Below are 15,936 nucleotides of genomic sequence, written 5' to 3'. Positions count from 1 at the left end.
ATAATTTTTCTCTTATGAAGTGAGCTCGGTTAAGAGAAAAACATGATAAAGGTTACAAGCACATTGCTAGGTGTGGCTCGGTTAAGAGATTTTCACCAAAGATCATCTAGACCTTATTACCCTTTAATGAGTGGCCTATCTAAAAGACTTGTACACCATTTAATGGAGTTCCACCATACAAATGGATTTAAAAATAAAAGACTATTAAGTCTACTTAGTTAAGAGATTTTATGCTAAAATGGTTAGAGCAGAAGTGAAATGATCTATTTGAAATAGAAACTAGCTTTTTTTCTTGATCAAATCTCCATTTCTCTCATATATTTCCTTTACTAACTAACCATCACATAAACAACAATATTCCTCTTCACTTTTCACTTTAGATATGCTCGAGATGATCAATTCATTTAGAGAATTTATCACCACCTTATCAATAACTCGACTAGCAACATTTACCTTCTTTTTCTCTTCATTATATAGACATATTGTTGCCACTTCATCTCATTCATAGATTTTTCCACTTAATCACAATTGTGGATCTATCTTTCCAGCTTAAATACATTGAATCTAGACACTTGGGAACATGTTTTAGTCTTGAACTTTGTGCTTTCCCTTAGATCACTAAACACACTTATATCTTCATCTTTAGATCTTTCTTTATTTATTCCAGCTATATATTGATCTTGATAATTCTCTTTATCCTTATCTTAGAATCTTCTAGAATAGTCCAAATCATCACTTAATGTTGTCCTTTACTTAATCTTTCACAAAGCATTCATCTTTTACAAACTTGTGTTCAAGCTTTGTCAAACACCATATTTCTCAATCAGTACTACACTCAATCAGTACTATTCTCGCTTGGTTAACACTAACTTCCTTACTTGACCTTCCAAATTCTTCATTTTCTTACCACTATTACCAACTTGGTGTAACTCACTGATTCTTTCTCTTTTCTCTTTACAACTTCATTCCTTTCTTTACTAACCAAAGTATTTTTCTTGAGCACCATCTTAACTATCAATTAGATAATGTCAAATAGTTAAACCAATATTATCTTTCCATAGACCAATTCATGAGTTGCCCAAATAATATCACATGCTCAACATCACTTATACATTCTATCTTATATCTTTATCTTCTATTTCTCTATTTAACACCACATCCTTTAGATGATTGCAACTTACAATAATCAAACAAGTTGACATCAATGACAATATAATAATTGATCTAACTCTTATACATACAACTCATAGCTCTATTCTGAGCCCATTTCTCCATCAATATTACTAATATCCAACAATCTCTTATTTTCATTCATAAACATAAGTTATGTCCAAAAATAGCATATGTTCATCACTTGTGTCCAACAACCTAACCTAAAGATAAAAACATTATAGCAACTAACTGGACTTTTAGGAATAAATTCAATGAGAATGGAGAGGCAATAAGAAATAAAGCAATATTAGTTTACAAAGGGTATACAAAGGAATGACTTGATTATGGAAAAATGTTTGCACCTATTGCAAGATTAGGACTAGCCTATATATCATATAAAGGATTTAAGGTTTATCAAATGGATATTAAGTCAATATTTCTAAATAGAATACTCAAGGAAGAAATTTGCATTGAACAAATTGAAGGATTTGGAGCTCAATTAGGAAATGATTTGGTTTGTAGATTACACAAAAAACTGTATGGATTAAAACAAGCATTGAGAGCATGGTATGAAAGATTACACTCTTATTTAATTAAGATTGGATTTGAAAGAACTAGTGATAATAGTACTATTTACTGAAAACTCTAAAGTGAAGATAAAATTTTAATTTCTAAATTTTTTGTTGATGATATAATTTTTGGAGGAAATGATGAACTTAGTAAAACTTTTGTTGAAGAAATGAGAAAAGAATTTGAAATTAGCATTACTAGTGAAACAAAGTTCTTTATTGGCCTACAAGTCCAACAGATGAAGAAATGGATTTTTATTATTCAATCAAAGTACATCAAGCATATACTGAAAACATTTGGAATGGAAGACTCAAGACTTATTAGTACACCTATGGCTACCCATTAAAAACTATCAAAAGAGGATAAATTTGAAGATGTGAACAAAACTTTATACATATCAAAGAATGGAAAACTATAGTATGTTGTTCATAGAAAACCTAATATTGTACATGTAGTTGGAATTGTTGCTCGATTCTCATCTAATTAAAAAAACTTGCATATGACTAGTGTAAAAAGACTATTTCAATATCTTAAAGATATAAAAGACTATGGATTGTGGTATGAAAAGAAAGGATATTTTGATCTCAAAGTATATAAAGATGCAATTTGTGTAGGAAATATTGATGACATTAAAAGCAGAAGTGGAAGAGCATTTTATCTAGGAAGTAGACTAGTGTCATGCACAAGTAAAAAGCAAAATTATATTTAATAATCGACTGTTGAAGCTAAATATGTTCCATAAACCATTAATTGTCAACAAGTGTTATGGATAAAGAAAATACTTGAAGGAATACATGAGAAATTTGAGGAACCTGTTGTGATACATTATGACAATACAAGTGCTATCAATATATCAAAGAACCTAGTAATAGACTCAAAGACAAAACATATAGCTATCAAGTATCATTTTTTGAGAGAACTGGTATAGGAAAATGAAGTTAGAATGGAATACATATCGACCAAGGAAAAATTTGTTGATACATTCACAAAATAGGTAGATTGGGGGTCCTAACCCTATTGGATATCAACTAAGAAGAACATGTAGGGTGCATCAGTTCATAATACTTTAAAATAATATCTTAAGCACGAATTGATATATAGGTAGACAACACTATGGTGGAGCAATCTAGAAAAAAGAAAGAGTGTCACAGCTACATAAATGGAGGAAAAATATGGTAAAGGTTGATCACCTTTGGTATTGTTATCAATGGTGGAGAAGTCAATAAAAAGGGGGAAATCGATAAAAAGGAGATGAATATCAGATAGAATAAGATTTAATATGAAGGATGGAGAGTATAATGAATAGGAAATTAGCATATATATAGTGTGGTGTGATAGAGAAGATTAATACATGTCTCATCACTAAATGTTTGACATCAATGTCAAAGGGGGAGGTTGTTGACATAACTGATTTAGTTGATGAAGTTGTTAAAGAAGTCAAGTTGCTAATTATTAGAACATGGTTGATAAACATGATATCAATTATACTATTTATCATTGATGTCAAACTATTTAGCATATTGTTATTTTCTTTTACCATATCTTTAGAAAAAGAATTATGAAGATGCAGTTGAGAAGGGCACACAATTATGCCTATAAGGATATTATCAAGTAAAAGTCAGAACAAGTAGTGATAGATAGTTAAATGGTTTGATTATTTGTACAAATTAGTGAGCCAAATAGCCTCCTACAAGATTAGGGTTTGCAATAGCAAAAATAATATATTAAATTAAGAAAAATGATAGAAGTTGTGGGGTTTGGAAAAGGATTTATTAAATTTTCTTCTCTAATGTTGGAAAGATAGGGGAAAATGTGAGAAGATACACATTTGTGGAAGCATAGAAAAGGAACACAATCTATTTGCATTTTGGGTTTGTCCCTCAACTATAGTTCCATGAGGAATTACTAAAGAAATAATTCAAAATTAAATGTTCTCCTCTATTATTTAACTTATCTACAATATTATATTGATTAGCCATTGGACAACTTTGTTAACTTTGGCTCTTTAGTAAGATAAGTATTCACTTTTATTAGCTCGATATGCTATTATACTTGAGACTTCCACAAGAATGAATGTCTCATATCGTTTAATTTTCATGGTTACAAAAACTCAATGAAAGGTTTCATCCTCACCATTTGAGACAAAAAAGAAAGAAAGAAAATGTCAAGCTGGACAAGAGAGAACTATTGTGAGATAACCATGCCTGGTAATTTATCATTTCTTTCAAAAAACACCAAAATGCTTGTAATTTGACACTTACCATGGGAAAACCATTAATTTTTATGTGAAAAGGATTTTTCCATGACATGAAATTCTATGTCTACAAACAAAATAGTCAAAAATTTAAATAAAATAATATTAAACATTTTTTAAATAGACAAAATGATTACTTTCATGTTCCTTCTAGCTATCTGTGATTGTATATATTTCATGGATTTCATATATACAAGTGAGCATTACCTAGTAATGTTCTCTATGCATAATGCACTTAGATTGAGTAGGTAGGTAATCCCTCCACCAAATGGAATTCCTAGTTGATCAAGTGAGAGGGAGGAAAATATTCTTATCACTACATTGACAACTGTCACCAAAAAAGGCTGACAATTTTGAAGGGTTTTTGATGCCAACATATGTTCTCACATAGATATTAATAATTGATTTCTCTCACAAATAATATTATATGGAATGTGTACACTTCTCCAATTTGTCCCCTCAATACAATTTTAAAATTCAGTCTCCCATGTAGTGCTTCTCCCATTTGATTTATGTAAGTCATCCTGATGGATGCAACCTTGATGATCTTGCTTGGTGAGTGATCATGACTAGGACCATGAGTGGTCTACACCCTTGAGACATGTTACTGTATCAATTGTTTTTATTATTCTTGTGGATGATTTATGAGATTATGATGTGTTAGATGGTTTCATTGAGGTTTGTGTTAGTGGTTATTTGGATCGATGTGGTGTCATGATGTTATTGTGTGGTTACCCTAAGATGTGTGTAGAGATTACATTGTGTATTATTATCCTACTACATTGGATAGGGTTCCTGCAATAGTGATTATTCATGTATTTGACCATGTTCACATATGTGTTTTAAATGCCTCTTTATGTTGTCTAAAAAACCATTATTAAATACTTAAAAATTAGAATATCCATCTTAGATTACTATGTTGTTCAGTTGATCATATCTGCATGGTGTTGCCTTTTGTTTGAGATGATAGTATGTTTTATGATGATATCTAGTTATTTGGTATTTGGACATATTCTCTAATTAAGTCTATATGTTGGATTTAATGCTATTTTATTTCATTCTTTCTTTGTGATGCTTTATGTGAAATTGAGTGGTGTAAATGGATTATTTCAGTATAATTAAATAAATGGTTAAATTAGGTTATTTAATGCATTTATTGCTTTGACTATGTTATTATATGCAATTGCACTTGATCATGTGTTTTAGTGTATAGGATTTATATCCCTAGCAGTGGCACATGGAGTTGGTGATTCAACTATTCATATTTAACCAATGCCATCCCTATATGGTTGATGTATCCTATTTAATTGTTTAAATTAAATCTTTTGGTGATTTAATAAATCTAGACTCATTTGCATTATGTGATTATATTAGTAAGTATGTTCGTGCATTTAGAGTTTCACATTTGTCATGAAAGTAATTAAGAAAATTTGTATTTTGGTTTCAAGGATTTTCAAGCTTTATTTTAATTGATTTTAATTTATGGAAGCTTTTCCATAAATGAATTCCAATTACTTGGAATAGCCTATTTTCATTTGGGTTGATTCGGGGTCTAACTAGGTTACCTAGTTATTTTTCTTAATTGATTATTCACTCGAAAAGTGAATAAGTATCCATAAGGAATTTTATTATAAACTTCTCACTTTTGAATTAGAAAGTTTGAGAGTAAAACCCAAAATCCTCTTCATGAGGAATTACTATTCTATTCATTATGGGAGCTATGTGAATGAGATCATTATGAGATCAGTCTTGTTGGATCCAACTCGAGGAGATCTTAGTTTTTCGTAACTTTTGGCAGCTTTTGTAGCAAATTTATTTTATATAGTTGTTTTCTATTTTAGCCCTTTTGGTTGTGAGTTAGGGCTCTCCCATTTTAATGTTTTAGCTCTATTTCTACTTCTATTTTTGGTAGCCATTTGTTAGGAGGCTAAGAACTAGTGTTCCCCTCCATTTATGAGTGCTAGCTCTACCCGATTGGACGAGTATGAGTATTTCCCTATTTTTTTGGATGGGGGTTTAGGGTTTTTTTTTGTTATGTTGGTCATTTTTGCATACGAACTCCAAACCCAAATTTTATTTGATATTCATGGCTTTTGTTTCCTAAGACCAAATGGGTTTTAATTTTGATTTTTTTGAGTTTAGAGGTTTTTACCTCAATTTGTGTGTCACCTAGATTTCTTGAGTTTTCTTGGCATGATGTTGGTCATGGACATAGATTATCCATAGGATGTCAGTAAGATCACTGTTGTACTTTTATGTTGCATTGGGATGCATGTCACATATGTACTTTCAACTTTTTGTTTTGGTTGAGTGACTTTGTATCTGGTGTTATTATTCTGATCAAACCCTTTTTTCTTTTTCAACAATGCCAGGATTCATGTAGAATCTATGCTTCTGCATTATAAGCCGGTTAAGTGAGTTCACGATGTATAATTTTACTGTTTAATGGGATTTATGTAGAATCTGTGCTCCCGAGCTTGTTTTTCAATTGAGTATTTTATTGCTTGTGTTCTCATCCAACCTTGTTTTATGATCTTCATGATGGTGGTGTGCTCACACACAAGCACATGTATTTATCAGGTGACTTGTGAGGACCAATCTTTGATTGACTTTGGGTTGGGTTAGGAATATGCATGCCTATGGGTGCTCATCATTGAATGAGTATGGCTATGGTAGGGTAGCTTCATGGAGGGGCTTCTACTGCAACCATGGTGACCTTTCCCAGGTTGGCAGAAAGAATTCTTAACAAGTGATAACTAAATAAATTAACTAGGTAATAAATCTAAGATAATGAGATGCTTTGTGAGCACTCAGTGTTAGTTTGAGGACACAATGCGTGAACCTTTTTTTGGGAAGTTGATTCAACACAATGCTAGCTTGGGCTTTTGATGCCAAGCATTTTCCCCTCTAGGTGAGTCCCTACACAGTTACCCATTGAGTTTCTAACTAGGACCAGTTGTACTTGCATTATCTCAAGATCTTGGTTCCAGTTGACTTGACTGTCTGGCATGAGTATTAGCCATGGATGTTTTCTTTGTGTGATTGGGATTAGATCATTATCTCCATTAGCATGGTAGAAGTGAACCTATTGGTTTCATGTGGTTGGGAGGCATAGCTACCTATACCACTGTTGGGGACCAGTGTACATAGATGGTCTATTATTCCAATGTGATTGATGCTTGATATTTCACTTGGTATATTCAAGATTCCAAAGTATGCTTCCTTGTTATTTATACTTCCATTGGATTGCTTGGATATAATTTAGATCAAGTTAGTTTATTTGATGCATTCCTATATTATGATGTATAACATATGATTAGATGATGTGATTTACTTAGTTGCAATATTTATTTTCTTTACTAGATTAGCATGTTAGATTATGTGTTCTTATATGTTATTATGCTTTAGTAGTGACACCCTCATAAGACAGCTCTAACTATCTAGTTGGTAGTTTGGGATGTTATACGTGGGGGATGGCTAGGGCCTTCCAGGCCTCATGATGCTACTACGGTTGAGTAGAATCGCACATGAGTTTTGATATTTTTGTTCATTGTGATGTTGCTTTCAGTATGTTTCCTTTACTACTATGTTTGTGATGGTTAGTTTCTTTACTATTTTACCTTTCTTGTGTTCGAGTGTTCAAGCCTCAATTTGTGGATCTAGCACTCCTCAGTGTGGAGGAATTATTTTCCCTATCCTTTTATCTTTTTTTCCTTTACTATTATTTCTCCTCATGTGGAAGTTTGTTGTTTTGTGTGGAGGCTTGCATTTCTTTGCATGGTTGCTTCAAGTTCCTCGCATTGGCCTCCACATCAATAATGCGGTTTTAGCAGTTGGGCCAAGCATTTCTTCATGCAAGAAGGTAGTTCCTTAAATGGTCTAGCATACTTCCTTGTGTGAGACTATCAGTTGTGTTTTCTCAGGCAGAAAATAGGGGGCATCTCCATTGTTTTTCAGAGAATGCAATTTGGTGTTTCAAGTACCCTTTTGGATTGTTTATTTTTCTAGGCTTTGACATATCAGAGATTATATTTTTTTTTGTTGTCTTTGATTTTCATCTTTTAGTTTAAGCATGTTAGTTTGGTAGTGGTGCTTGAAGATTCATTGGTAGTCAGGTTTATTGGTTAAGTCTTCCATTGTGATCTTTATGATCCTTGTATGTTGGTTTTCATGTGCATCCATACTTGTTTTTAAAAAATATCTTGGCTTTTATTTATCCTTGTTCCAAAGATCTCTGGGCACAACATTACATCTGATATCAGAGCCCATGTTCAAACATTCAGATCCATATGGTTGATGTTGTGTTGGTGTGAGTGTGAGTTCTTTTTTAGGACTTGTGATTTTTGTTTCGTAGGAATCTACCTATGATTGACTTGCTTGTCGAGTGGATGCATCTAGAGCAATGTGAGGGGAAGTAAGTCCTTGTTTTTTAGATATAATTGATGTGCCTTTTTTTGGTTGGTTTCTTGTGTGCCCCTATTGGATGGAACCACTAATTGGTGTCCATATGTTGGCTTTGAGTGCCTCCTTTTTTTTCTCCTTATGGAATAAGGTGCATAGTTTTTCTTTTTTTCTCCTATTTGTAAGTAAATAAATGAATATCATCTGTAATTATGTGTTATGTAAATATGGTAATGAAATGTTCCTTTTCATTGAGAAATGAGTGGTTATTATGAATCATTGCAAAGGAGTAGGTTTGCATTAGATCCTTAGGGTTAATGACTTAAGTCCCTAGACTAATTTCTTTTGAAACTTATGGAAATTGCATTAAAATTGATAGATATCTAAATGTTGCATTGCATGGAAAATAATAAGGGAAATTATTGTAGTTTGCATATACATGAGGTTATTGATGGTATACTGCTTGATGCGTGTGAGTGTGTTCTCTAATACTGCTAGGATGATGTATTCCTTAGCATTGTGTAGTGATTTATCCCTCTTGTGTGACTATTCACAGTCATCACCTATAATGTGTTTTGATTGATGCCTTATTTTATTTGGTTGGAGGTACTTTCCTCATGTTGTTGGGCTGGCATTGGTTTTTGGTATTTTCCTTTCTTAGAATAGTCATCAAATTTCTCTATCACTCTCTTTGTGATAGTTGTCACATTTGACTTATTGTTGAAATGTGCACTTTTTGAGATTTATTGTTGGAGTTGACAATTCCTCATTTGGGCCTTTTGATTATGTTTCATGGTGACTACTCTACATATTTTTACTATTGCCTAGTTGTGTGTTGTGACTCTATCACATCCATCTCAAACCTCTGGTCATACATACAAGGGATAATATCATAGAGAACATACTAGTGTGTTTGTGATAGATGTTAAGTTGTTAGTATGATTGGATGGTTTAAATGATGATTAAACATAATGTATTTCTGAAAGGAAATTTGAAAAGAAATGTACTTGTTGTATGGAAAGTGACTCTTGAACCTTTGCTTTGAAAACCTTCTAGTTTCATTGCGCATTAATGTTTGTGTTACGATTAACTAATGAAACTATGAAAGAAAAGTAATATTGGTTTCAGTGTGTGAATTGTCTCTCATTTCATGCCTTATGTCATTTTGGACATGTCTTCTTTTTTATTGTTTTGGGTGTTGTGTCTATTGCTTGTCTTGGTAATTGAGACTATTTGATTTTATCTATGATTTTTTATCTGGAGTGGTGATTCAAACTCTTAGGTCTCATGCCTCTCTAAACTCCATCATATTGTAGGTCTTGTCGATATCTTTTTGACACATTTTCAATGGAGTCAATAAGAGTCCGAACGTGAAAGTTATGGCCTCTGGAGTGAAGGCAATTTTTGTGCTGATGTAAACTTTCGTGCGAGTAAACGAGTTTCATGCATTTTTTCACCTAGGACATTGCATTATCTTGCCTGGTTATGTGAGAAACCTTGCACAAGCGTGTGCTAATGAAAAATGTCTCCTGGGAAACAACCAGAATCTCTTTCGCACTTCAAAAGATGTTGATTGATGTTTTGAGTACCCTTTATCAAGTAGAGGCCAATTCAATCATGATATATCATATTTATGGTCATTGGAGAAGTTTAACCCCTCATGTTATTCTTAATGGAGGAGTTCACAAGCCTTCAAAATCTACTAGGTGCTTAATTGGGATTCATGCTTGGGTTTGTGTGTTCCATATAACACCAATCCACCTTTGTGAGATGAAGTGTAGACTATGTGCATTCCTTGCTTGAGGTTGATGTTTCCTTGTCATTTGGGAGTGACTCAATTATTTTGGTGAGTCTTGATCCTCCTTTTGGACATTGACTTTGGTGCATCTCTGTATCCTTGCCTCTCTTGAGAAAGTAGGCTAGCATGGATATGCCACTAGCTTAATTAGTGTTGTTGGATAAGTAGGTGGAATTGTGAGTTTCCCTACCACATCTTGGGCTGATTTAGTGTAGAAGTTGAGAAAGACTCCCTCTCAGTCCTAATGCTTTGTAGTTTCTACCTACCTAAGTTGGTATCTTCAAGAGGATTGTCTCAGTCAAGTTGCTCATTATAGTTGACTTGAAGCTGGAGATTGAGTTTACTAGTAGGTTGGGCATAATATTCATAGCATGTTGCTGGAGGGACATGGTATTGTTGGACACATGTTACCATCTTATGAGTTGTTATGAAGATATTACATGATTTTGTCCACTAATGAAATTATTTACAACCTTGTGGAAAGGTGATATCTTGTTTGGTTGTGTTATGTAACCCTAATTCCCAATGATAGTTCAGCTTTTGATTCATAGAGTCTAAGTGCTCCTATGCTTGGTGGTTAGTTAGGGTGAGTATACTTTGGAGTGTGCAATTTTTGTTTGGATTTGAGGATGCTCATGTGTGGCATGATAGTATTCTTGGGAATTTTGGGATGGTTATTCCCCATGATTCCAACTCTTGTTGGAAGTGTGTAGTTTTTTGACCTTGTTTTGTGGTCACTTGATAGGTGCATGTTGTAGTTGGGCACCTATGGGCGAGGTAGGTTGGTTTTTTCCTTACGTTGTAGTGTGGACCCTATGGCTAGATGGGCTTTCCTAGTGCATAGGAAGTTCCTTGTTGAAGGACCATATGTTAGTGTGACACCTTTTCTCTTATAGTTAACCTATTTGGGGGTTGACAAGAAGGTTTGTTAATGTTGGAGTGATATGGGTTTGGCTTGTGGAGAGGTTGTTGAGTCATTCCTATTGCTTGATTTTGATTTTTCTCTTGGTGTGGTTGGTTTCTATTCTTGGATTACAGGATTCCAGGAGTAAGCCTAGTCTTTGGGGGGGATGATGTAGTGCCTCTCCCATTTGATTTCTCTAAGTCACCCTAATAGATTGATGATCTTTCTTGGTGATTGATCATGACTAGGACCATGAGTGGTCTACACTCTTGAGATGATTGCATTTATGTTATTGTATCTATTGTTTTGATTATATTAATGGATAATTTATGAGATTATGATGTGTTAGATGGTTTCACTGAGGTTTGTGCCAGTGGTTACCTGGATCGATGTGGTATCATGATGTTATTTTGTGATTAACCTGAGATGTGTGCAAAGATTGCATTGTGTATTATTATCCTACTACACTGGACTAGGTTCTTGTAGTAGTGATTATTCATGTATTTGACCATGTTCACATATGTGTTTTAAGTGCCCCTTTATGTTGTCTAAACAACCATCATTAAATGCTTAAATATTAGAAGTGAATTATCCATGTTAGATTATTATGTTGTTCAATTGATCATATCTGCATGATGATGCCTTTTGTTTGAGATGATAGTATGTTTTATGATGATATTTGGTTATTCAGTATTTGGACATATTCTCTTATTACGTTTATATGTTGGATTTAATGCTATGGTTATTTACTTCATTCTTTCTTTGTGATGCTTTATGTGAAAGTAAGTGGTGTAAATGAATTATTTTAGTATAATTAAATAAATGGTTTAATTAGGTTATTTAATGCATTTATTGCATTAGTTATGTTATTATATGCAATTGCACTTCATCATGTGTTTTAGTGTGTAGATTTTATATCCCCAAAAATGGCACATGGAGTTAGTGATTTAGTTGTTCATATTTAACCAATGTCATCCCTATATGGTCGATGTATCCTATTTAATTATTTAAATTAGAATTTTTGGTGATTTAATAAATCTGGGCTTGTTTGTATTATGTGATTAGACCAGTAAGCATGTCTATGCATTTAGAGGTTCACATTTGTCACGAAGTAATTAAGGAATTTTGTGTTTTGGTTTAAGGGATTTTTGGGCTTTATTTTAATTGATTTTAATTTCTAGCAACTTTGCCATAGATAAATTCCAATTAATTGGAATAGCTTTTTTTTCATTTGGGTTGATTCAAGGTCTAACTAGGTTACTTGGATATTTTCCCTAGTTGATTATTCACTCAAAAAGTGAATAAGTATCCAAAAAGGAATTTTATTTCAGACTTCTCACTTTTGAATTAGAAAATTTGAGAGTAAAAACCAAAATCCTCTTCATGAGGAATCAAAATTCTATTCATTGTGGAAGCTACAGGCGTGGGATTGTCATGAGATCGATCTTGTTGGATCTAGCTTAGGGAGACCTTGGTTTTTCATGACTTTCGGCAGCCACTGAGTGATATTTATTTTATTTGGTTGTTTTCCATTTTAGTCTTTTTGGCTGTGAGGTAGGGCTCTCTCATTTTAATGTTTCAACTCTATTTCTACTTTTGGTAGTCATTTGTTAGGAGGCTAAGAACTAGTGTTCCCCTCCATTTATGAGTGCTAGCTCTATCAGTTTGGGTGGGTATGAGCATTTTCCTTATTTTCTAGGATGGGGGTTTGGGGTTTTGCACCGTTATGCTAATTGATTTTGCATACAAATTCCAAACCAAAATTTTATTTGATATTCATGGCTTTTGTGGCCTAAGACCAAATGGGTTTTAATTTTGAAGTTTTTGAGTTTTGAGGTTTTTACCTTGATTTGTGTGTTGTCAAGTTTTCTTAGGTTTTCTTGGCATGATGTTGGTCATCAACTTGGATTATCCGCAGGATGTTAGTTAGACCACTGTTGCACATTCATGTTGCATTGGGATGTGTGCCACATTTGTACTCAAAACTTTATGTTTGGTAAGGTGACTTTGTATTTGATTTTATTGTTCTAATCAAACCCTTGTTGCTTATTCATGGACACTAGGATTTGTGTAGAATCCATGCTCCTAGATTAAGGCTAATTGAGTGAGTTCATGGTGTGTGGTTTGGATGTAGAGTCTATACTCCTGGATTGAGGCCAATTGTGTGAGTTCATGATGTATGGTTTTATTGTTTATTAGTATTCGTGTAGAATTTGTACTCACTAAGCATATTTTTCGGTTGAGTATTTTATTGCTTGTGTTCTAATCCAACCATGTTTTATGATCTTTGTGATGGTAGTGTGCTCACACAGAAGCACATGTGCATGCACTTTTTTTGTGACTTGCAAGGCCTGATCTCTCATTTGTATATTGGTTGAGTTGTGTTCTATGAGGTTGGGTTGGGTTGGGAATATGCATGCCTACGGGTGCTCATCATTGGATGAGTATGGGTAGGATAGGGTAGCTTCATGGAGGGGCTTCTACCGCAACCTTGGTGACTTTTCCTAAGTTAGCAAAAATAAGGCTTAACAAGTGATAGCTAAATAAATTAACTGGGTGATAAATTTAAGATAATAAAATTCTTTGTGAGCACCCAATGTTAGTTCAAGGATACAGTGTATGAGCTTTCCATTGGGAAGTTGATTCAGCATAGTGCTAGCTTGGGCTTTTGATGCCAAGTGTTTTCCCCTTGAGGCGAGTCCCAACATAATTACCCATTGAGTGTCTGACCAGGACTTGTTGTACTTGCATTATCTCATGATCTTGGTTTCAGACATCTTTACTGTCTGGTGTGGGTGTTAGTCATGAATGTTGTCTTTGTGTGATTAGAGTTGGAACATTATCTCCATTAGCATAGTGGGAGTGAACCTATTGGTTTCACATGGTTGGGAGGCACAGCTATCTATACCACTGCTAGGGACCAGTGTACAAAGATGATCTATTATTCCAATATGACCGATGCTTGATATTTCACTTGGTATATTCAAGATTTTGGAGTATGCTTCCTTTTGATTTATGCTTTCATTGGAATGCTTGGATATCATGTTTAGATCATGTTAGTTTATTTTATGCATTCCTATATTATGATGCATATGATATGATTAGATGATGTGATTTACTTAGTTGGAATATTTATTTCTTTACTAGATTAGCATGTTAGATTCCTTGTTCTTAGATGTTATTGTGGTTTAGTAGTGATGCCCTCATAAGACAACTATGACTATATAGTTGGAAGTTTGGGATGTTACACACATGGGATGGCTAGAGCCTTCGAGGCCTCATGATGCTATTATGGTTGGGAGGAAATAGACATGAGTTTTGAAATGTTTATTCATTGTAATGTTTCTTTCAGTACGTTTCCTTTACTGTGATGGTTAGTTGCTTTTTCATTTTTCCTTTCTTTTGTTTGAGTGTTCAAGCCTTGATTTGTGGATCTGGTACTCCCCAGTATGGAGGAATTGTTTTTCCTATCTTTTCAGCTTTTGTTTTCCTTGGTTGTTGTTGTGTTTCCTAACACAAGATTGTACTCTCTTGCATGAGAGTTTTTTGTTTTGTGTGGAGGCTTACATTTCTTCGCATGGTTGCTTCAACTTCCTCATGCAAGCCTTGACATTAGTGTCGTGGTTTGGCAAATGGACCAAGCATTTCTTCATGTGAGAAGGTAGTTCCTCGCGTGAGACTATCAGTTGTGTTTTCTCACACAGAAAAAAGGGGCATCTCTATTATTTTTTAGAGAATGTGATTTGGTGTTTCAAGTACCTTTTGGATTGCTCGTTTATTTGAGCTTCAATAGATTAGAGATTATATGTTATTTTTTCATCTTTGGTTTTTGTCTTTCAATTTGAGTTTGTTAGTTTGGTAGTGGCACTTGGAGATTTGTTGGTTGTTAGGTTTGTTGTTTAAGTCTTCCATTGCGATCTTTGTGATCCTTATATTTTGGTTGTCGTGTGCATCCATACTTGTTTAAAAAATATATCTTGGCTTTTAGTTATCCTTGTTCCAAGGAACTCTGGGCAAGGCATTACATCCCAAATCTATAGATGTCACAAAAGAGGTCTAAGTGATAGAACTTACAATTTGATGGTCCTCGATTCTTAGTTGTGTTAAAGGAAAATTTTCATTTGAGGTGGGTACAATCAGTGTTGCATACAATTAGTAAAGTATCTACATTTTTTCCCATTGGTTTCATTTAATTTTCTAAACACTTGCACAATTTTAGAAAGAAACATTTCATGTAGGAGTCTTATTTTTATCATTTGTTGGTTTGTCTTTTATAGTTAATGATAGAGTTTGCCAAAATACTTAAACACAATAGGGCATCAACAACTGAAATTATGGTCTAGCGATTATAGGATACAATTTAAACTAATTTAATGCCTAAAATCTATAAAATTTGATCCATCCATCATAAATTGAACTAAGTAGTCATACCAAAACTAACCAATAATTCCTCATGCCCATATAAGGAAACAACTTATTTGTCTTGTAAAATGAGAATGTCAAACTTGACTAGTAGAGCAATACCTACAAGGATAAGTATTCTCTTGCACCATATGCTTACAAACTTTTCTTGATAGATACCAACTAAAACAAAAGGAAAAAAACCTAGAGAAAATGTGAATTTTGAGGCTTGTTCAGTTATTGTTAAATCATTGTTTGAAGCTATCTCCCTAAGGGTAAAAGCATAGATTTGTGTCACCTTCTAGGACCTCTACACCTATTTTGGTCAAATCTCATTTCTCTATAAAAAAAAAACTTAAAAAAAAAAAAAACTAAAAATACCATTTTATAGACCTAGAGTCAATATAATCATTATATAAATTTCATTGTGTTTTAATTAGTTGTAATATGCTATAA

This window comes from Cupressus sempervirens, chromosome 1, assembly GCF_028749045.1.
Source record: "Cupressus sempervirens isolate cs-2001-9-10 chromosome 1, ASM2874904v1, whole genome shotgun sequence".
NCBI lineage: Eukaryota > Viridiplantae > Streptophyta > Pinopsida > Cupressales > Cupressaceae > Cupressus > Cupressus sempervirens.
Note: the sequence above shows the minus strand (reverse complement) of the source record.